We start from the raw sequence: 374 nt of genomic DNA on the forward strand, positions 1-374 counted from the left end.
ATCTTCATCCTCATACTATCCTCCTCCTCATCCTATCCTCATACTCCTCCTCCTCCTCATCCTCATCCTCATCCTATCCTCCTCCACAACCTCATCCTATCGTCACTATCTTCATCTTCTTCCTTATTTTATCATCGTCCTCATCCAATCCATGTCCTCATCCTCATCCTTTTCCTATCCTCGTCGTCATCCTAATCCTCATGCTCTTCCTCATCCTCATCCTCCTCCTCATCCTCATCCTATCCTCCTCCTCATCCTAGTCCTATCCTCATCCTAATCCTCATCCTTATCCCATCTTCGTCCTCATCCTGTTCCTCATCCTGTTCCTCATCCCATCTTCGTCCTCACCCTCATCCTATCCTCATCCTCATCCT

The sequence above is a fragment of the Lupinus angustifolius genome, chromosome LG07 (assembly GCF_001865875.1).
Source record: "Lupinus angustifolius cultivar Tanjil chromosome LG07, LupAngTanjil_v1.0, whole genome shotgun sequence".
Classification (NCBI taxonomy): domain Eukaryota; kingdom Viridiplantae; phylum Streptophyta; class Magnoliopsida; order Fabales; family Fabaceae; genus Lupinus; species Lupinus angustifolius.